The 22,865-nt window shown below is 40.6% G+C and overlaps 1 long non-coding RNA gene across 25 annotated transcripts in view; it reads left to right on the forward strand.

Moving 5' to 3' along the window:
• The window catches only part of LOC123781360 (uncharacterized), a 355,277-nt gene that overhangs the window by 153,045 nt on the left and 179,367 nt on the right, over positions 1–22,865 (forward strand). For 23 of the 25 annotated variants that reach the window (XR_015727475.1, XR_015727477.1, XR_015727473.1 and 20 more), the window contains 3 exons: positions 2,981–3,067; positions 13,140–13,200; positions 15,035–15,231. This is a non-coding gene — a long non-coding RNA (uncharacterized LOC123781360). The remainder of the gene's footprint in view (positions 1–2,980; positions 3,068–13,139; positions 13,201–15,034; positions 15,232–22,865) is intronic. The other 2 variants (XR_015727465.1, XR_015727482.1) reach the window with 2 other exon arrangements.

Below are 22,865 nucleotides of genomic sequence, written 5' to 3' on the forward strand. Positions count from 1 at the left end.
ATGTAAGTGCTTCCCAACATTACTGTTTAGGTACGGAAGGCCCCGGAAGAATTCCCCAGAAGAACAGGGTCCGGTGGAAGCCAACTTGGGGACAAGGCCTTCCTGACAGAGGAACCCCACTTGCAAAGGCAAGTAGGTAAAGATTGTGTTCATTCAGACCATCAGTTAATACTCAAGTCAGGAAGAGGACAGGGCTTTCCTGGGGATAGTAATCCCATCACTACAAAGGACAGCAAATCATTGTGAATCTTTTCTTTGACAGGCGTCATCGAAGGCCACTCACAATTTCACATGAGATCCCTCTGCCTTCGGTTCAGCATTTTCCCCACTCCTCGGCATTGTACGTGGTTGCCTTTCTGCTCTAGAGAGTCAAGGATGGCTTGAAGATACTTGCCCTCGAGAGTGTAATTCTGCCAACAAGCTATTTCTGTGCAGTGCTTCTTACTGTACCAATGTGAGAGCCTGCTTTGATGATAAGAATTATCAACTGCTTTGTCTTCTAGAGGGTTCTTAATGCCAACAGTCCGTACTTCTCTGTGAGTGCAATTAAATAAAGGGACGGACAAAGCCCAGTTAAAGAATTCATACGAGCACAACTACAGAAAGAAAAAGTTAGCTCAGTTTTTCCATCAGTCAGGCAAGGGACTCCCTGACGCTGAGGACTGTCACACCATCATAGGAGTCCATAGCAGAAATGTAAGTCGTCTCACTGAAGAGTCCCAGGAGGACTGGCTTAACCTCCTTGGGCTGCTGTTGCAAAATACCATAGACCATAACCGACAAGGGATCACCTCATACCTGTTAAAACGGCTGTGATCAATTAGAGAAGAGATAACAAATACTGGGGAGAATGTGGAGAAAAACAAGGCCAAAACAGGGCACCATTGGTGGGGATGTAAGTTGGCACGGCCACTGTGGAAAACAGTAGAGACATTTCTCAAGAAATTAAAATGAGACATACCACATGACCCTGCAGTTCCACTTCTGGGCATACACCCATCGGAAATGAAAACAGGATTTAGAAGACATACCTTTACCCCAAGCTCCCTGCAGCATTATTCACAGTAGCCAAAATAGGGAAACAGCCCAATAAATGGAATATTATTTAGCCATGAGGAAGAGGTACATTCTGCCGTTCGTGAGAACATTATGGTAAATGAAATAAATGAGACAGATAAAGACAAATACTGTGTGATATCCCTTATATGTAGAACCTAAGAAAAGCCGAACTCATAGAAACAGACACTAGAATAATAGTTACCAGGGGCTGGGGTGGGGGGAGAGGGGAGATGTTGGTCAAAGAGTACAAACTTCCACTTATAAGATGAGTAAGTTCTGGGATCTAATGTACAGCATAGTGATTATAGGTAATAATAGTCTATTATTTACTTGAAAGTTGCTAAAACAGATCTTAAATGTTCTCACCGCAAAAAAGAAATGATAATTAGGTGACATGACGCAGGTGTTAGCAAACGCCACAGTGGTAATTATTTTGCCGTAGAGAAGCGCACCAGATCAACACATCACGCGCCTCAGACTTACACAATGCTGGGTGTCCGTTATATCTCAGTAAAGGTGGGAAATGCAGGATTGTGGTAAAACCGGTTATCACCTAGACATATCGGTAAGAGAAGTTGCAGAGAGCGCTGTTATTCCAAGTAACTGTACACAGCACCCGAATCTTTCCAGAACTTTTCCTAACATCTGGAGCATCTAGAAAGGAAGCAACCTCCCATTTGCATTATGTCCTCTCCTTCTTTCTGAAAAGCTCCCACCCCTGTTCTCCAGTTGTTGGGGTGGGATATTGTTGTAGTGGGGGCTTCTATTCGAGGATATCATGAAATCTTGGCAAGTGTAAGAAGAGATTTTTGTCTTTAAAAGGTTGTGTCAAAACACCGTTTTCTGGTCTGGGCTTTGGCCATTGTCTTGCCAGCTTCCGTAGTCCTGGCAGGCACCATGATGCCTCCCCACCTTCCTAAGGCTTTATGAGTCCAACAGGCCTCAGTCCTTATCTTTGTTACCTCGGTCCCCAGGGAGGCCATGACGGTGTTTTGTTTCGGTGGTGGAAATTCTTAGAACACTGAATCTCCCGAACAACCGCGACACCATGGGTATTATTAAGACTGGTTTTCACGTGGCAGGAACAGACTGAGAGACATTACACAACTTGGCCAGGGTTCTTGCTGCCAGGAGGTGGTGGACTCGGGATTTAAAGCTCCATCGATCAGCTACCAAAGCTTATATATGCTGTTATGCGGCACATTCAGCAGTATCCCTATTTGTGGAGATTGAGTTCACGGTTTCTAATCTGTTATCGATTAGCTTAAATTGTTGGAAACCTATTTCAGATACTGAAGTAAAAATCTGTTTCTTTTTATTTCTGTACAAAATTGCCTTGTGAGAGCTATCCAGAATGTCCACCTTTTTTTCCCCTCCTGACAATCACTTTCAAATACTTGAAACTCTCAAATGTAGTTGGGGATGGATTCATAATGGGGGACCTGAAGAAGAGCCATAAATTTTGAATTGATGGCAGTGAAAGAAACAGACATGATAGGTAATCAAATGTGGTAACAATAGAATGATGCGTTGAGGCTTACCGCGTCCGGTATCGTGCTGGTCACTGGCTAGGCGTTATCCTGAGTCGTCATCATGATGGTTGTGCAGAAGGTGGAGGCTGTAGTCCTTTTAGAGATGCAAAAACATACTCACAAGATGTGCAGTGCCTTCTCGTCTTTCAGTCGCCATCTTAAACATGCTCTGCCAATTTCCTCCATTCTTGTCCTCTATTAACATTTTAAGAGGATTCCATTGCTTTTTAGGCCTTTATAGTCAGGGCAAAGCCCAGGCCATGTAAGTCTCAGATTCCAATCTCATTTCTTTCGCTTTCTCCATCTCAGACCCAACAACCTAAGGCAGGTAACCTGCAGTGAAGAAGAGCATGATGTACGCATTTAGTCTTTCCCTCCCTCTTTCACAGGCGTTTCAGACGGAGTGGAGAAAAGGTGGTCAAGTGACCATTAACTGATGACGTTGGCGTCGTCTTTGACAGCTGCTGCTTCTCTAGGTAAGTCTGAGCAGCTGCCGATGCTGTCCGTAAGGCCAGCATCCACCAATGGGCTGGATTTCGGGAAATGAAGGACAAAGGGAAGCAAAGTTAAGGTTTGGATGACAGGGAAGATGGCATTTATGGAAATGGGCAAGCTGCAAGGAAGCGAGCGGATTCAGAATAGGCATAATCCAAAGGGCATGGTGGAAGCTTCTGTATGATGACTTAAATTGGAAGGACAGTTAGCTCTTGCTTTATGGAACTGGTGTGTTCCAGCTGTTGGTTCTAAAATGAACCCAATTGCTCTTGTTAACTGCTGTTAGAAAATCAAGGATGTATCCCCACAAGGAATAAAGAAAATTCTCAATAGACTCAATTAAAAACTTTGGTTGAAGACGTAGTTGAAATGGTGGCCAGCTTCCTAGCCCCTGTGGGATTGTTGTCCCACTTAGTGGTTCACTTCTCCTTTGCTGTGATTTTTCGACTCCTTGGTCTCCCCTCGGCTGTCAGTCCCAATCCTGCTCCCTTTGGGATAGAATGTAGTGTGGTGTCTATTGAAGACATGACTGCAGAATCCTAAAGCGCCTCGAGTTTTCTGGCTGGCTATAGAAGATGTCGCATTTGCATTCAGGTTTTACGTGCTTTCTCCCTGCCATTTCTTACCTTTGGAACATCTCTAAAAATAACCTACTGGGAGCACCCGTGATGGTGACTGTGACCTGTATCCCTTGAACAAAACTCCTCCAAGAAAATGGTCTATAGACATGGCATCTTCTGTTTCATCAGACTCTTAGTTGTCCTGTAGATTGGACATTCTCTGTGTCTGTATAACATTTATTGGTCTGTCTATTATGAGAGAGCTCTCTTTTGAACCAGTTATAAGAAAACCCAATTTGGCAAATGGTAAGTTATGTCCCTACCTCTGCCCCCTGAGTGATTTGATCTCAGGCACCACAGGAAGTTGCCGAGGTTTGGAAGGAGAGCATGAACAGAAGACACCAGGAGATCGAAGAACTTAGGAACACCTTGGGAAAAAGAAGAGGCATAAGGAGGGAGGAAAGGGCTACTGGCATAGATGAAATTACTTTAGAAATATTTCTGCACTGTTTTCTATGCGGGAAACCTATAATACCAATCCCATTGAAAAGACTGGGTCAATAGAATTACCTCCTGAACTCTCAGTTTATAGCACCAACATTTTCTCTAACTTTGTTACAGCTGAAGGCAGGAGTCATGTTGATACAAAACACTAGTACAGCTCTTCTTGAAAAGAAGAAAAAGATTTTCACAAATGCTTCCCTTCTCATTTATTGTCACTACCATTTTTTCCCCAGACTACTCTCATTCTCGGCCCACGTAGGAAATCAGAAGATAATCTAAAATTAAATGATGATGGCTCAGAGCTTAGAGCACTTAACAAGAGAGGGGAAAAAAACCCACATCACATCTTGACAGGGCTGGGAATGAGGGCTGGAAGGTTGCCAAGGAAGCCCAGAAGAGCTGTTGACAAGTGGGCCTTTGGTACTTTGTGTGACCAGAGAGGATCTGTGAGACATTCTCCTTCCTCATGCCCTGGGATGGTGTTTGAGGTCATGAACCTAGGGGAGAGTTGGGAAAGAATGGAAAGCAGGTATACACAGAGCAGTAGTGAGTTAGGAAAACCAAGTTGAACACTTGGCTTTACTAGTTACCATCTTGTGATATAAACCTACTCAGCATTTCTTTCTGTACCTAAAATGACATCCTCATAGAATATGAAGAAATAAAACCAAATTTTATATATATATATATACACACACACATATCTACATACATATATATAACTATGTATTTATGAGATATATATTAACACACACACACAACATATGTATCCCACACCCCACATGCACATAACTCTTAATCAGTGCAGGGGTTAACATATAAACCACTTCTTACAGTAATGGTATTAACTATTTTTATTATAGACTATAAAGCCAGCTCTTCAGCTTACTTTAGCTTTAGTCCCACTTGCCCATATGTGATGATATGCAAATCACAAAAAGGGCCCTCCCGCTTAGCATCTTCCATTTCTTGTCAAGGTTCTCTGACTGTTGGAAGTAAAAAAAAGCATAGGTGTCAGAGTCTGACAAATCAGAATTCACATGTGTGCTCTGCCGCTCACGAGCCATAAAACCTGGGACAAGTTACCTTTCTGGGTCTCAGAGTCCACATCTGGATAATGGCATTATTTATTACTTCACAACACGACCGGGAAATTTAATGAGGTGAAAAGTATGTTACAGTGCTGAGCAGATTGCCTGGCATATAAGATACACTAAATCAGGGGCTGGCAAACTTCAGCCCAAGACCAGATAGTAAATATTTTAGGCTTTGCAGGCCTAACTACTCAAGTTAGTCATCATAGCATGTAAGCAGCCAGAGACGATATGTAAAAGAATGAGTATGGCTGTGTTCCAATAAAACTTTATTTAAAAAAGACATGTGGGTCACTTGGGGCCTATGATCTGTAGTTTGCAAATCCAAGCTCTGTTTCTTCCTCTTTCCCCAATTTGTGATTTAGGTTTTTCATGTGTGTAATGTTGAAAATAGCACCTACCAAAATGCTAGTTTATTTATCCAGCATCTGTTGTGTGCAAAGGACCGAGTAAAGTACAATGAAGAACAGCGTGAATAAAATTTGCTTTTACCCTTGAGGGGCTTAAAGAATAACACAAAGTGTCTAACTTATCTGAGTTTGGTCTTACTTCTTAGCCAGGAAATGGTTTAAGTGTATTGATTTCATGAAGTTATTATAAGAATGAAATAAAGCATATTTAAGTGGAGATGCGGTACCAGCCATTGTGCAGAAATGGTCATAGGACTGAACCTTTCTGCTGTGAAGAACTGTAAAGCTGGACCGAGTGTCTGAATAAACTTTTCACACATTGGGCAACAGATAGCACGGGGCTGTGATGCTTGAGGTCAGCAAACACCATATTTCACTGCAGCTTTCTGCCTGGGACCCCCATTCAGACTTCACCACAAGTAAGTGAAGCCCAACTGAAAACAAGTTGAGTGTAATTTATTTTTTTAAGTGTCTCTTTTTCAGGTAGTGGTTTCACTGGGTGGAGGCAGGAGAGAAGAGAGTGGGGGCTGCTGAGGTAGCAGGAAGTTATAGGTCAGGTTCCCGAGGAGCAGGCAGCTGCACACGTAAGGTGACTTCAGAACTCTGCAGCAGGGGTCCCCTGGAGGTTTCGGGTGAAAAGAAAGCTGTGTAGGCTTAGATCAAGATTCGGTACGATTAGGCAGAGAACAGCTATTGGGTAACCGTGAACTGAACAAAATCTTGGAGGTTGCACGGGAGAGGAAGATGGAGCTAGAACCATCCAGCGTGAAGGGACCTCATAAACACCCTGGACATTTGATTGAGACCCCAGGAAATGTACATCTTAAGAGTAGGGTTGCTCCAGCTCTAGAAGAAGGGCTACTCGAGAGTCGTCATTAAAAAGCTTAAAAGCAAGCCTTGATAGGACAAAGTTGATCTGTCAATAAATTAAGTGCCTGCTAGAACAAAACACAACCATCTTAAAATTCAGACTTATATAACAGCATAGAATCCATAATGGAGTATACATAATTTGTTTGAAGACATGTGAGGGAGTAGGAAAATGTGGCACCTAACCAGGAGAAAAATGAGTCAATAGCAACAGACCCAGAAATAACACCGAGCTTGAAATTAGCAGACTTGTTGCTCTTTTTTTTTTTGGCCACACCTACCTCCCTTCCAGCCCCCTCATCCCTGACCCCTAGCAACCACTAATCTATTCTCTGTGATTTTGTCATTGCAAGAATGTAATAAATTATACAGTCATCAATCTTTGGGGATTGGCTTTTTTCACTCAACATAATTCCCTGGAGATACATTCAAGTTGTTGCATGTATTGATGATTTGTTCCTTTTATTACTGAGTCGTCGTCCATGATGTGGATGTATCACTGTTTATTTCACTGTTCACCCATTGAAGGACCTCTGGATTGTCTCCCCCTTTTGGCTATTACAAATAAATCTTCTGTGAACATTCATGTACAGGGTTTTTTGTGTGGACATAAGTTTTCATTTCTCTGGGCTAAATGCCCAACAGTGCAACTGCTGGGTTCTATGGGAGTTGCATGTTTAGTTTTATAAGAAACAGTCAAATTCTTTTCCAGAGTAGCTTTATCATTTTATAATCTCACTAACAATGTACGAGTGATCCAGTTTTTCCGCATCTTTGCCAGCATTTAATGTTGTCACTATTTTTTATTTCAGCCATGCTGATAAGTTATGTGAGATGCATTTTAAACACAAAGACATAGATGGGTTAAAAGAGAAAAAAGTCATTGACCATAGTAAAGATGCAGTAATTGTGTCAAGGATAGGCAAAGTAGAGTTCAAGGAAAAGAGTATTACCAGAGATAAAGAAGATTTCATGATGATGTAAATAATGAATTAATTATTATTCATTAAGACAAAACAATCCTAAATGTGAGCTCATCTATAACAGAGCCTCAAAACATATAAATCAAAAAGTGATAGGACTGAAAGCAAAATAGACATATCCATTATAAGAGTTGGACATTTTAACACTTTTGCTCTCAGTAACTGATTTGACAAATAGACTAAAAGCTGTAAAGATATAGATTTAAACACTGCTATCAGCCAACCTGATCTAAAAGATAATTATAGCACACTATTCAACAATTGGAGGACACTTTCTTTTCAAGGGTACACGAGATATTTATCATGGGAGACAATTTGCTGGACCATCAAAATGTGTTTATAAATTTAACATTATCGAAATCTTATAGAGCATATTTTCTGTCCATAAAGATGTAAATTAGAAATCAATAACAAAATATTGACACAGTTCTCAAATATTTGGAATAAGAAACATACTTCTAAATAATATATTCACCAAATAAAAAGAATTACAAGGGTAATTAAGAAATATTTTACTAAATGGCAATAAAAACAAAGTATCAAAGTTTGTGGGGTGCAGGTAAAACATTGTTTAGATGGAAATTTATAATGGCAAATCTTATATTTAAAGGAAGAATGGTTTTATTTTAAGATTTTATTAGAGACAGAGCACAAGCAGGGGAAGCAGCAGAGGGAGAGGGAGAAGCAGACTCCCCGCTGAGCAGGGAACCCAATGTGGGGCTCAATCCCAGGACCCTGGGATCATGACCTGAGCCAAAGGCAGAAGCTTAACCTACTGGGCCACCCAAGTGCCCCAGAAGAATGGTTTTAAATCAGCCATCCATATTTGCACCTTAGGAAGATAGAAAAAGCAAAGGAAATTATACCCAAAGTGCAGAGAAGGAAGGAAATAATAGAAATTAATGAAACAGAAAATGAGCAGATAATAGAACAAATCAGTGAAACAAAAAATTGATTATCAGAAAAGATGAATAAAATTGAGAATTTATCTTTCTCAACTGGGGTTCTGCAAGAGAATTAGACTTAGAGAATATTATTGGACCATTTTCTCTATTCTTCTAAGTAAGTTACATAGCCAGTACTATTTTAGATCAATAGAAAAAAGTTTACTTCATTTTATATAATAGGTTCTTTAGAGCATTAGGTCTTAAATTCTTTTGTGGAATCCTAGTTGAGAACAGTTGCCCTGGCTGCAGTGATAAAAATTTTATTTAATTTTTGTTTGTTTTAGAGATATATTTACTTATTTGAGAGAGAGAGAGAGAGAGCTGGGGGAGGGGCAGAGGGAAGGGAGGGGAGAAAAATCTCAAGTGAACACGCTACTGAGTGTGGAGCCTGACACAGAGAGGCTCGATCCTATGACCCTGAGATCCTGACCTAAGCCAAAACCAAGAGTCAGACACTTAACCGACTGAGCCACCCCTGTACTGATAAAAATTTTAAAAAGAAAATAGAAATTACAAATTACCAATATCAGAAATGTAGAAGGGGCCATCACTACAGATGCTGTGGACATTAAAAATTAGTAAGAAAATACTATATTTATGCTATGAAATGAAAAAACAATAACACTACAACTGTGTTGAATTTTAATAAGTTAAATTTATAATTTAAAACCTTCCTATAATTCCAGATATAGGTTATTTAACTGGAAAACTTTAACTTATATTTAAGAAAGAAATATTGCTGGTTTTACAAAAACTTGTTCAGAAAAAGGAGTTGGAAATGCTACTCAACTTTATGAGGTGAACATAGCCTTGATGTCACAGTCCAATATCATGCATTAACGTGTGTGTGTGTGTGTGTGTGTGTGTGTGTGTGTGTGTGTGTATGACAAAACATTAGAAATAGAATCTGGAAATATATAGTCAGATAGTATATATAACAAAGTGGGATTTATCTCACAAATGAATGCAAGATTGTTTCAACATTTGAAAATCAATGATTTAAATCAATTTAATAAAATTAATGAAATCAATTAAAGGGATATGTCACATTAACAGATTAAAGACGAAAAATTATGTGATAATCTAAAATGCAGGAAAAAATATAAAATTCAACACCCATTTATAATAAAAACTTTCAGCAAAGTAGGAATAGTAGGAGGTCTCTCAATCTGATAAAACCTACAGTTAACATATTTAATGGTGAAGGACTGATTGTTTTCCCTATGATTTTGGAACAAGACAAAAAAGGCTACTCCAATGCTATTCAACCTTGTGCTCAAAGTAATGGTTAGTGTCATAAAGCAAAAATAAAAAACATACAAAAGGAAAAATGGCAATATAAATGTATACCTAGAAAATTTCATGGGATTTATCAAAAAAGATCCTAGAACCAACATACGACCACAGAATATAGTGTTGATACAGAGAAGTTAATTGCATTCTACGTAATAGCAACACATCATTTGAAGATTGAATTGAAAAAACCCACTGCTTGCAACAGCATCAAAACATCAAGTAACTAGATGTAAGTATGTGCAAGAACTCCTCACTGAAAACTGAAAAAATTACTGAGCAAACTAAAGATCATGGATTGGAGGATTAATAATGTAAATTTAAGATGTAAAATTTCCTAAATTTTTCTATAGATTTTCAGTGCTATCTCAAAATCCCAAGGTTTTTTTTCTTCTAAGAATTGGCAAGCTGATTCTCAGATTATTTGGAAATACAAAGGACCTAGAATAGTTTAAAAAAAAAAAGGGAAACAAAATCTTGAAGGGGAGAAACAAGTTAAAAGATATATACTACCTGATTTCAGAACCTATCATGAAGTTAAACTGATGAAGAAAGTGTGATGGCGGTTAACGATAGATCTTTAAGGTTTATCAACAGAATAGAGAGTTTAGGAAGAGACAAACGGTTCTATAGTCAATGTGATTATTGACTCAGGGAAGATATATAAATGGCCAATAAACACTTGAAAAATTGCACTTTATTAGTTATCAGGGGGATGCAAATTAGTATGGAAGTATCATTATACTTCTGGGATGGCTTAAATTTTAAAAAGGCTGCTAACACTAAATGTTAGCCAGGATGTGAAGCAATTAGACCTCTCTTCCATTGCCGGCAGGAATATAAAACGGTACAACCAATTTGGAAACCAGCTGTTTCTTGTCAATTAAAACATGCTTCGATCTTATGACCAAATAATTTCGCTCCTAAGTATTTCACCAAGACAAATGAAAACATATGTCCACAAAAGACTTTTATACAAATATTCATTGCCACTCTATTAATGCCCCAAACTGACATAGCCCAAATGACCACCAACAAGACAATGAAAACATTGTATTCCAGCCATCAAACGAAACTATACTTAGTGATTTAAAGGAAGGATAGATTTGGCATCTCTAAGGTAGAATTAGCATCAGTTAGTGACCTGACTGAAAGAGCAGTGTCAAAGAGAGGCATGGAAGATGGCCTTGAGATGATTTGGGGAAAGTGAGGAAAAAAATGTAGGAAGGGAGGAAAAGCCTTCCGGATGAAAAGGATCGATGAAGATTCTCTGAGATTTGCTTAGAAACAGTTTTTTTCTCAGTGTGAAGTAAATAAATTTCTTTATTAATGGAAGGTTCCAGGTAGTCAGAATTCACTTGTTGCCATGTTTCCACCTCCTTGTGTCTGCCCTGGGCTAGTTTTCAGTGGCTTCAGAGGGTGCTGTGGCATTGTGAGTGTACCAAGAATGGTCTCAAGAGTACTTCGTGTGCTTTAAGTACTGCCTGTTCCCTTTTTTAATTTTTTTTCAAAGATTTTATTTTTATGCAGCCTCCACCCCTAGTATGGGGCTCAAGCTCACGACCCCGAGATCAAGAGTCTTGTGTTCCACGGACTGAGCCAGCCAGGCGCCCCTCCCTATCCTCCTTTCTGATGACCTATTTAAAGCTCAGGTATTTGTGGGATAGTAGTGGGATGGATGCCTGCTTAGTTTCCTTTCTCTTTGGTGAGGGGGTTTGGGCTGAGATGCACGACTGGGAATGTTCAGGAATGACAGTGAGGAAGGAGGGGCAGAGCATCATAGAGTGCCGTATGTCAGGTCCTCCGGGAATCCGTCATCGCATTCCTTGAGTTATTTTCTGTATTGGAGTTGTTTTCTTCTTTACTGATGGGTGAATTTCTTGAGGGTAATGACTGCCTTATTCATCTTCTATCTTTGCTCCCTGAAGTTTATCATGAAGTGAGGTGGTACTCCATGAAAAGATGCTGAATGAGGAACCAAATTTGCCTCTGGAGATTTTATTATCTGGAGATTTATTATTCTGAAATACAAAGTTTTGTTATTAAAAACAACAACAAATGTAAACAACAGTGACAAAGTGAATTTTTAAGGAACTTTCCTCTCAAGAGAGGGGGACATACCACAAGCCCAATATAAAAACGGAAAGACCCTTGACTAAAAGGGACATTTAAAAACCAGATTGGAAAGATAAGAGAGAAAAAGGAGAGGGGGGAAATCAGATACCCAAGCTTTCTGAACTCAGAAAGGGAAAAAGCAGAAGAGATAGATCAAAAAATCAAAACTCCATTAAGGGAAACAAATGGGGAGTAAAGGGAATAGGGTGTCCCTGCAAGATACAGAAGCATTTTGATTTAGCTATTGAAACAGAGGAAGGTCGCAGGAAAACAGGGCGAGGTCGTATAAAAACAGAGGGAGGTTCCCTGAAAAGGGCCCACTGGTACCTGGGAGCGAAGCTGGATGGACATTCGCTTTGATCTCACCGTCTCCTTAGTGATCTGCTCTCTAGATTATGCACCGCTCGATATTTACCCATAAACTGTGGTAAGCAGCGTGGAATAAATAATGCGTGCCCATGAAGGATCCACGCTACAACTCAGCCACTTGCATTTTTCTCACCACTGTCCTGTCCCGTCAAACCCTTTAACACTGACCTTGAAACCACTTTGGCATCACTCTTCAATGTGTTCCCTTCAAAACATGGTGTAAATTCTGGTATCTTCCACATCTAACTAAGACGATTAGTGTGAGGTGTATTCTTTTGAGTATATAAGAATGAATATGACGAAGGAAAGTAAAATAATTATTACTTTAATAGCAGAATGTATGGCTGTCTTCCTTGAATGTTATCTGGCATTCGAAGGCCTCAGAGTAGATACTGTGGTCTGAGAGGCAAGCTGCCACTCTTCCAGTGTCACTTTTTACAAAATAGGTTTAGATTTTATTTTTAACTATGAATATTCAAAGAGAGGTGATAGTTGAGAATGAAGGATGGTACTTTAATGGAAGAATGCCTTCAGAATGAGGTGGTCCTGAATTATATATGAAACATGCAAATATTTCAGCGAAAGCAAAAGTCAGCTGAACCTTGGACAAATCATTGAGGGGTTGCTTCCTCCTCAGTAAACAAAACTTTGGGTGAAGAGAATCTGGAAGAAAAGAAGCAGTGATTTTACGCTTTGGGAGTTTGGTTGGTCTTTTCATATTTGCTGCTATAAAAAAACTATCACAAATATAGTGGCTTCAAAACCCACTAATGTATTATCTTATAGTTCTGCAGGTCAGAAGTCCAGCGTGAGTCTCACTGGGCTAAAATCTAGGCATCTGCAGGGCACTGCTCCTTCCTGAAGGCTGGAGGGGAGAACTCATTCCCTTGTCTTTTCAACATCTACAGGCTGCCCACACTCCTTAGGACTTGGCCCCACCGCCCCACCCCCTCTTCCAAGCCAGCAATGGTGGGTGAAGCCCTTCTGCCCTCCCATCTCTTTGACTTCCCCTCTGTCTCCCTTGACTCTTAAGAACCCTTGTGATTACATTGGGCCTGTCGGGATAATCTCTCTATTTTCAAGTCAGTTGATGAGCAATCTTAATTCCAGCAGCAACCTTAATTTCCCTTGTCATGTAACATAACATACTCACTGGGGATTAGGGTGGGGACATCTTTGGAGGATTATTATTGTCTGCCACAGCTGGCTTGTGATTTCTGCCTCTGATGCAGCATGCTGTATGATGGCAGTCCCTCCTGAACTTGGACAGTCCCTGCTACATTTGCTTTAAAAATATACGTGTTCTAGCCCGTGTACAGAATTGACCCTGGTGCATTATAGGAAAATATTTGAGGCTATTAAAGTATGCAAAGTGTTTGTGAGCTGCCTTTTTAATCTTTTGTGGTCTTTTACCCACCAAAGCTAGGTTATGAAAACTTGATGATCCTGCTAAGAGACTTACAATAAATTATTTAGAAATTATGTTTATAGTTAGTACAAGTGAGGGTCTCGTTAGCTTTTGTTAAACACCTCCTGTGATACTTTATTGACATTTTAATTGCTTTTATATGACATGGAATACTTTTCTGAATTTCGACTGAATTTCTCCTTCTATGGACAAGTGAGTATAATGGAGTTTTCTTAACAACAACAACAAAAAAGCCATCTTGATCCAGGTTTTGAGGCCCTGGCTACAGGCAAGTCAGACCCCATCGTTGAGCAGCTGATTAAATCCATACCCCAGTCACTTCCCCCATCAGGTCCTCACACTCTGGGGCCCCTAGGCCATTATGCGCCAGCCCTAATGACCCAGGGGCCAGGTACCAGCCCACCAACCCCTCTGCCCTGCAGCCTACAGAGCTATTCAAATTAGCCAATCCGCAGGAGTCCAGGGTGCCTCGATGGAACCCCATTCCATTTGCCATTCATAAACTGCCCCCTTTAGCCCCAGCTTGCTGTTACCTTGTCCTGGGTGCAACCCCGCCTGGCAGCCTTCCCTCATTTGGAACCCTGAGTCACAATGACTTCTGCCTTTCGTCTATCCGAGTGTCCGTGCGCTGTGTCCCACCATCAAAGAATCTTTAGATCTTATAAAACCATGAGCCGCTCATCCCTCTACCTGTTCTTCTATGCCACTAACATTTATTGCGTGTTGAGTATGGGCAAGCCCTCTGCCAGGCCACAGGGGTGATTACGGTGGTCCCTGTACCCAAAGCTATTACAGATGTAGAGTTTGTTTCTACCTGAGCTCCAGCATATCGCTAAGTCTTTCCCCCTTACCCCACTTTTTTTTTTTTAATAATGATTTTTTATTATATTATGTTAGTCACCATACAGTACATCCCCGGTTTTCGATCCCTTACCCCACTTTTAAAAATCATTTGCTGCTGAAATTAATAGCTCTGCATTGCTTTTGCACAACCCAATCAAGGTAGCTGGAAATCTGTTCGCATATGAATTTTAGGAATGAGACATTACGTTTCAGCTTATATGGATTTAATTTGCCACAACACTGATTGGAATATACTCTTTCGAGCCCTTATGGCCACTTGAAGATACTGACTATTGCCAACAGTTCTCTGCAAGATGCCATTGATACATGAACTCCTAAGAAGAAAAAAACCACAAAACCTATTGTAGTTAACATGATGAACCAGCCACGTAATAAAAGAAATTCAAGCAACGTTTTACCAAGTGGTGCCCTCTATAAGAAGAGTTGTGGTTTGTTGTGGGTTTTTTTCCTATCGCAGGCAGCAAGAATAGCATTTGTTTGAATGACCAGTTCCTTCTCTTGCTTTTGTAGGGCAGCCAAAGCCATTTTAGGATGGTGAGAGACATGTCGCCAGCACATTTGAAACACGTCTCTGGTGGACAAGGAGCTGTATGATTCACCCTCGAAGTTCTCTGGCGTTCGAAAGGGATGAAGCCGCTTTGACTTCAGGAGGACCGAAGGTGTTAGGAGCTGCTTGGCATTTTGACTGTGTTTTTCGAGACGAATATGTATGTATGACTGCCTGGGGAGAAACCACACACAACAGAACCTCAAGCGAGTAACAGCGGGTGATGCGTTGCCCCTTACCATTAGTCCTATCGTAGGCAGTGTAAACAGAGTGAAGCAGTTGCTCCTTTCCTGGGTTCCATTATGTATATGTGTTTATTTAATCGGGCCTAAATGATATTACGCGAAGTTCCCCTTGCCCTCCTGAGGAATCCAGATTCAACACTTTCAGCGCTGTTCAGTGCTGGAGAGCGAAGAAAGTGTAACCATAGTGATGGAATGGAAATGATTTTCTTTGTTCAGAGGCTTCAATATCCAACAGACATTACAGTTTTCAAGGTCAAAAATATATTAGGATGAGATAAAAATTAAAGAAAAATGTGCTGGCTTAGCTACAAAAGCTAATTTAGTTTATGCATTATAAATTATGTTAAAATGACTAAAATGAGATTTCTCAGCAAGAACTAAATGTGTGGTTTCACAAAACTAATTTCCAAAGACGAACATGATTACAGAATTTAGCTTTAAAAGCTTTTCAGGCCATCAGAAAAAACAGCAAAGCTATCAATTATCAGACTTTAGTAGTGCCTCTGTCAGAAATATAATGGTATTTTTAGCATTCTGCTCAGCGTTTACTAAATTAAGAATGTCTACAAACAAATCAATTAATTGGGACATTATTTAATTAAGTCAAACATGTGATCTGTCAAAGAACCTTAAGCAGACGATTCTAACAAACATCCCAGTAGCCTTCTTCTCCTATTGAGGGAGATAGCAGGCCAGCAGCAAAAAGATGGAAACTACAGGAAATGAAATGTTGATCAAACAAGCAAACACAGCCTCATGCTTTTCTGATTCATACTGCATACTTATGTAATTTTAAAAAGTGCTTGTTTTGAAAATCTGTGATTTCCTGGGAGAAGGTCACTGCTATCTGTCAGTCATTCCAGGGCTGTTAGGTGGATATGTGGCATTGGTCAGGTGGGGTTTCTTTGCGTTTTTTGTTTTTTTTGTTTTTGTAGCAATGCATATATAAACATAAAAGAATCTGTATTCTCACGCATGGCACAGTTAAGTCCCTGGGTGCCAGGAAGTTACTGGGTTCCTGTTTTTTTGCTTTCCATACACAGTTCAGATCCGATGAAGGGTTACTTTGGACCCCACTGTCAGCCAGGCACTTTCCCACCAACCATCCCATTCTACCTTCCAGCAGTCCTGTGAGTTAGGTATCAAGACCCCAGTTTTAAAAGGGAGTCTGAGGTTCAAGGAGGCAAAGTACTTTCCCTGTACTCATACAGCTGGTAATTTCAGAGCTAGGATTTAGATCCATGACCCGTGATACCGAATCCTGAACACTTCCCAATATTCCAGTGTGGACTAGCCCAGATTGAAATGCGGTGGCACAATGAAATCCCACCTTGTTGGCCAGCAGAGTCCTTAAAATAACAGTGTCTTCAAAGAGAGTGAAGGAGTGATTTGGTTGGGGAAGGAGGGAGTGGAGCCGTGGACCTCCGTTTGGACAAGTCAGAGTAGCTATTTGCCAAATCCCATGAGGCAACATGGAAGAGGTAAGACTGCCTATTCACCTGCAGATAAGCCGGGGTAACGTTCTATCCTTATTTGAAGTAATTTCAAGTACGGACCAAGAGAAGTTAAATGAAGTGACATGGAGAGCAGCGACGTGATACCTATGGGAGCAGGTGTGCCATAGCAATGTTGTGACCTGTTAGAAACTCTAAGATCGATTTCCTCCCTTTTTGTTAGTGAACATTATCTCCTCGCACATATCAGAATAATGAGCTTGTGTTTTGGGGAATATCTCAAGAGCTCTGTCAAACGCCCTTGAAATAATTTTCCAGAACTCATTTGATCTGAGCCTGTATTATTGGTCCTACCCAGGTGACTGTCCCCATCCAGGCCAGTTGGTCTTCTGGCGCCCTTTGTTCTTTCTTTGTTCCCTTTTCTCCTCTCAGATCCGGGTGTGTCCCTGCTCTGATTATGCATCCAAGCTTTCTTCTCCTGCTGGGTTTATCTTTCTGAAAATTTCTCACATAAGACATGAATGTAAGTCTGCAAATCACAGACACCTGATAATCTGCGAATGATCAAGAAACCAGGGAACATGAAAGTGCTTTCAAATTCTTGTCTCCCTTAATATTAATTTTTAAGTCAAAGCTTTGTTACTTGTTAGTCTCCACATTTTTATTACTAAATAATATATTAAACTTTTAATGAAATGCCATGTGGGAAATTGACAAGTTTTCCACTCGATGCTAAAAATAAAAGAACTTACTATGTTCATCATCAAACTGAAGAGAGAGCATCTTACTGCCCAGCCCTTACCTGGTGACCGAGGTGGGTGTTGGCTGTCCTGGCTGGAGCTACAGGAAAGGGCACAGACGGACTTCACTCTCTGCTCACGATAGACAGCGTGTGAGCAAAATGCTTTGCTCTAATTAGGGTAATTTTGTATGCAATAGGGAGAAACAACCCCTTAAATACCAGTGTGGGATTCAATAGCAAAATATGTCTAGACATATGAAGCCTTCCACACTGAAAGAAGTTATTGAAAAATGATTCATTTTTACATCCTCCACCTGCTGTCTGATTCTTCATAATATTGATTTGTGAGAGGAAGAACTTTCCCAAATGATAGTACTGAGATGGGTTGCTAATAAGATACATAATTTTAAGCACTCAGCCTTATTAAGCATCAACTATGTGTTAGATGCTGTTTAGAAAAACCAGAGTAACTGTCTTTACCTTAATTCCATTTTCATAAGAATTTTCTTCTGTCATTCATACTATGCAGAGTTTAGGATCATGTAAACATGGATGATGTTTGATCTTTTCTTTTCAGAGCAGGAAATTATGACTTTGAAAATGTGCTTTTTGTGTAAGGATAGATATTTATTATTAGAAAATTAAAGTTGTTTTTCTCTGTTATCTCACTAGTCTGGATACTTTAGAGACAGTGTTCTAGATATTCTCCTGCATCCGTTGTTTTTTAACCTGTAATTGCAAGAATAAGGTTTAATAGTACTTAAACAAATACTTTGTTTTTCTCACACATTGAGGAGTCAGAATATACTTGGCTACTCTTGTTTGTGCAGCTTGATGTCAGGGACAGCATCTCTGTGATTTTCTTTACCTTTTCCTGATAGTCACAAGATGGTTGCCGCTGCTCCAGACATCATGCCTATATTCATGTAGAAAGTAGAAAGGCAGGTGTAGTACTAGAGATGTATACTTCTTTTATCATACAGCAAAGCTTTCCAGATACTCCAGCAAACTTCAACTTACAAATCATTTGGCTAAAACCCAGGTATCTGGCCATTCCTGGCTTCAATGAATCTGAGACAGTGAGTATTAGGTGTTTGAGAATGGACTCAGGTTACCTATCCAACAGTGCCTGACACCTCTTGCAACCGAATTTATATTTTAATGAGTAGGATTGATGCTGTGACTGAGTGAAATAAGCTATAACTTAGGCTTTATTGTATAGGAAAAGAAAATGGACTTCAAATCATATTATCTGGGTTTAAATCTCAACTCTGTAGTTCCCATGTTATGATCCTAAGCAAACTACTTACTTCTACAAGCATCAGTTTCCTCATCTATAAAGGGAGATAAGAGTTCCTCTCTGGACGTGTGCTGAGGATGAAATGAATAAGATGTCTTAGAGCATCAAGTACTGGTAGAAATTCACGAATTCATTTATTCATTATTTCTTTCATTCATATAGTCAGTTGGCCAAAATAAACTTAAGGAGAAGCAGCCCAGAAGAGGTCACCACTGGTCAGGTTTGCGTCTGTGAGGCCAAAGATGCAGTAGTTACTCATTTTAGGGTCTTGTTCCTGAGGAGGGGTGTGTGTGTGTGTGTGTGTGTGTGTGTGTGTGTACACTCATGCATGTGTGCCTGTGTGTGTGTGTGTGGTTACTCCAGCCTCTACATGGCGATGAGGCAGGGAAGGAGGGAGGAAAGAAATGAACTTTTACTGACCATCGCCTACATGCCTCTCTTAAGCTCACATTGTTTTTTATCTGATGAAACAGACATTCCTTTTCTCCCATGTTAAACCAGGCTATTAAGCTACAAGCAGAATGGCTTTGACCTCTCATATTTCTAAGTTGCACATATTACACTGTTTTTCCATCTTATTCGGTCTTTTATTTCCCTGGGAACCCATCATCAGTTCCTGGAGGCTGGGCGGAAGCACAAAGACAGTTTTGTTAAATACTGCTCAGGGTCACACGCCAAATCTTTCCTTCCTTTCAACCTCCAACTGATATTCCACAAATAGGTTGGTACCTGATTATCTCTCTCCTGAGAGTATGCCTCTTCCTATCTCGACTTCTTCCATCCAGTTCCTATCAGAGAGAAAAGACAGCCATTACTCAAGACTAATTTGGGATCTGAACTTTAGGAACTGTTGTCCACTTCTTCAAGTGTTGCCTCTTCTCTGAAGGTCCGTGTGCCCTCTTTGCTGGTCTGTCCAGATGTAGCCAGTGTGACATCCAGATTCGCTGTGGTTTATTCCTCAGACCTGTGATCTGGAAACCGTGCCACGCCCAGGTTATGTAACACTGTCATGGACAGTCATTGCTAAATATGAACGTGTGAACATGTAAATATGTCTTCTGGACAAGGAAATACAGTCTCTTTTGTCCTTCGCTCTTCCCTCCATCCATCTCTTCCTTCCTCCATCCTTGATTGTCTCTGCTTCTCTCCTCCTCCCTCTCTCTCTGCCTCTGCCTCTCCCTATAGCTGAATACTCTGCAGGACAGGGACACTCTGAGAGATGACTAGTAATCTGTATGTAACACACTGATGTATGATGGATTGTGAACTGATCCCTCCTGAAGGATGGTACATGGAATCAAACCAGTCATTGAATTGTTGCCAGACACTCTGATCAGCCTCTGTAAAAGATCGAGAGTCATGATGATTAAAGCGAAGTACTAATTCTTGACTTTCCTCTAGAGGGAGCTGGTGGGCAGGCTAGAGAATACCAACGGTGAGATGGGTCAAAAACTAGTGAGAAAGCTCTAAATGTAGGCAGCATCACAAGACTGGGTGGAGCTGAGCAACTAATCCTAAACCCGTGGAATTAACAAACATCAGAAACTTCAAGGAAAATATCAGAGACACAACTGCTGTGCACCTCGTCTAAGTGCTATTTGCTCATGCTACAACAGTGCTAACATCCTGATTTCAGGCCTGGAAACATAAAAAAAGTTTATGAACTTTCAACCACCCATTTATTTATCTGTCCACCTCCCATTAAAATTTGCTGAGCTTATATTATGTACCGAACTCTGTGCCAGGTATTGGGCATGCAGAATTAAGTGGGCGTTGTCCCTAACCTCAAGGAACTCACGAGCTAATGGAGAAAGTACATATAGAAACAGATAATTACAATTTAGTACAAAAGTGATAGTTTGAAGATATATATGTGACATGATCATAGGGAAGAAAGTATACATGATAGTAGGGAAGATTAGCATGAGGAATTGATCAGCCTACCTGGAGCTATCTCAGAAACCCAGCAGACAGGCAAGACTTGACAAGGCAAGAAAGAGGGCCTCTGTGAAACTTGTGGGTCAAGGGCTCCCCAGCACCACCATATAACTTCTTTGCCTGATATGCGAGCCTTATCATTCCATAGTTGGCTCTCAATTCCCATTGGTGGTTCCCAGAACACGTCTTGTTATTTTATATGTTTGTGTCATTGTATACGCTGCTTCTCCCAACTTGATATCCTCCCGTCTTTCATTCTGCTCTCCTATCTACCTGATACCTAGAATGAACCACCCTAGGATTTGGGATTGACTTCACTCCTCGTTGGGTGTCAGCTCAGTTGTTCCCTGTTCAGGGATATCTTCCCTTCTCACTTAGTCTAAGGTGGCAGGCCACTCCATCCACATTCACCATCACATCATTCTTTTTTATTTTCATCATGGCACTTTTCCATATTTTCTATATCTGAATTTCTAGTTCATTTATTTCTTTATTGTCTGTCTAGACCTTGATTAACAAGTACATGCTGTGACACAGGGACTTGGACAACCTCAGTCACTGCTGTATTTTATGGTCTAGAATCAACTCTGGTGCATAACAGGTACTTACTAAATATTTGTTGAATTGATGAAATAATTAATGAGTAGACCAGTTTTTTCCACTAAGGCGGATGCCTCTTGGGAGAAGGGCTCATCGCTTTTTTCCTGTGTATTCCACGTACTTGGTGTACTCTCTGACACATAGTAGATGCTCGATAAATATTGATTGACTGAATGAATGCGGGCCAAAAGAGTTCCATCACCAATGAATTCAGTCATTTCCTCCCAATACAATTAAATTAAAGATTATTCAACACTACTTGGCACACAAATTATGGTTCCTGTTAAAAAATCAAATCAGTACCTAGAGAATCATTTTGGGCAAATCTATTTTGAGGAGACATTTTTATTGTTAATAATTTCATCAAACTATTTTACCCCTCTATCCGGATAGGTCATTTAGTATCAGATTTCCTGGTGGAGGAAGCTTCCCTGTTCCAACCTCATTTCTCCAAAGGCTCAAGGGGAGAGTGGGTGGTGAGGAAGTCATTTTCTGTCTAAAACAATGCCAGGGTCTGAAACCTTCACTTGAATGGAAAGTAGTAAAACATTTTTGCCCTCTGGCACTATAACCTCCTCAGAGAGAACTTTTCTGACCACCCTGTTTAAAGTGGGTACCCTCTGCCACTAGCTCCGCTCCTTGATTTCTCCCCCATAGTAGCATTGCTAATGTTTCCTTAGGATTTATCTTCTTGTCCACACCCCCCAGTACATGCTGTTTTGTCATCGTCATGATGGCAGACGTAGGTCTTCTTGTCCGCTCCTGCAACTCCAGCTCCTGGCACCGCGCTGGATACACAGAAGGCAATACGCATTGGTTGAAGAAGTAGGTGGTGTTCCTGTGTGAGGCACGCCCATTAGTAACATTTACTCTCAGGCCACAGGACACGTATAAACGTAGTAGTCTGTGATTTATGCCTAATTTCCTGTGCACAGGTGTAACCGCACCTCTTTTTTTCACTGATTGAGCCATTTGGTGCATTGAGACACCACGGTAGCAAGTCGTGTGGATGTAATGTACAGTTTATGAAGGAACGGAGGGAGAGCATGGTTCTTTAAGACTGAGTATCTCATTTGGGAAGGGGAAGTATGTGACAGGCTCTGAAAAGCTTGTATGTTCATCACTTGTGGCTTACTGCTTGGGATTTCTTGGTCACCTGAATTCCTTGTGCAGTCTTCTCTCTCTCTCTCAGCATGTGGTTCGTGGCTCAGTAGTGTAGGCATCATCTGAAAACTTGTTAGAAATGCACACTCAGTCCTGCTGAATCCGAATTTGTATTTTAATGTGTTTCTTAGGTGATGTGTGGGGTACGTTGAAATCTGAGACGCATCCGTAGATGATTAGATTAACTTCCTGCTTTCTCCCTGTTGTTGCCACCAAATTAGCTTTTCCATCACCAGCCACTCTCTTCTGCCTCCGTGGTTATGAATAACTGAGTTCCTCAGTGTCTTAAAGGTCTTAGTTCTCTGGACAGCGATAAGCCCTCTTTGATGCCTGTGAGGCTTCCAGGTCCAT

Source organism: Ursus americanus, chromosome 18 (assembly GCF_024610735.1).
Source record: "Ursus americanus isolate L20-20 chromosome 18, mUrsAme1.1.p, whole genome shotgun sequence".
NCBI lineage: Eukaryota > Metazoa > Chordata > Mammalia > Carnivora > Ursidae > Ursus > Ursus americanus.